Raw genomic sequence first — 439 nt, 5'->3', positions numbered from 1 at the left:
TTCCCCCCACAGTTTTGTGTCATCCGCAAACTTGGACAGAGTACACTTCACTCCCTCGTCCAAGTTGCTGATGAAGACATTGAAGAGTATCGATCCCAGGACCGAGCCCTGCGGGACCCCACTTCCCACACCCTTCCAGGTCGAAACCGACCCGTCCACCACGACTCTCTGGGTGCGACCCTCTAGCCAATTTGCTAGTGTAGTCATCCAAGTCACAGCCTCTTAACTTGTTCACCAGTATGGGGTGGGATACCGTATCGAAGGACTTCCTGAAGTCTAAGTACATGACATCCACCCCTCCTCCTGTATCCAGGCATTTCATAACCTGGTCATAAAAAGCAACTAGATTAGTCAGGCACGATCTGCCTGCTACGAACCCGTGCTGGTTTCCCCTCAGCATAATTTGTCCTGCCGGGCTCTCACAAATGTGAGCCTTGAT

The 439-nt window shown here is 51.9% G+C and overlaps 1 protein-coding gene across 1 annotated transcript in view; it reads left to right on the top strand.

Annotated features, from left to right (window-relative positions):
• LOC102381777 (uncharacterized protein F13E9.13, mitochondrial-like) overlaps positions 1-439 on the top strand; it is a 45,757-nt gene that overhangs the window by 1,129 nt on the left and 44,189 nt on the right. The window lies entirely within an intron of this gene.

The sequence above is a fragment of the Alligator sinensis genome, unplaced genomic scaffold (assembly GCF_000455745.1).
Source record: "Alligator sinensis unplaced genomic scaffold, ASM45574v1 scaffold170_1, whole genome shotgun sequence".
Classification (NCBI taxonomy): Eukaryota; Metazoa; Chordata; order Crocodylia; family Alligatoridae; genus Alligator; species Alligator sinensis.
Note: the sequence above shows the minus strand (reverse complement) of the source record. Positions and strands in the feature narration are given on the sequence as shown.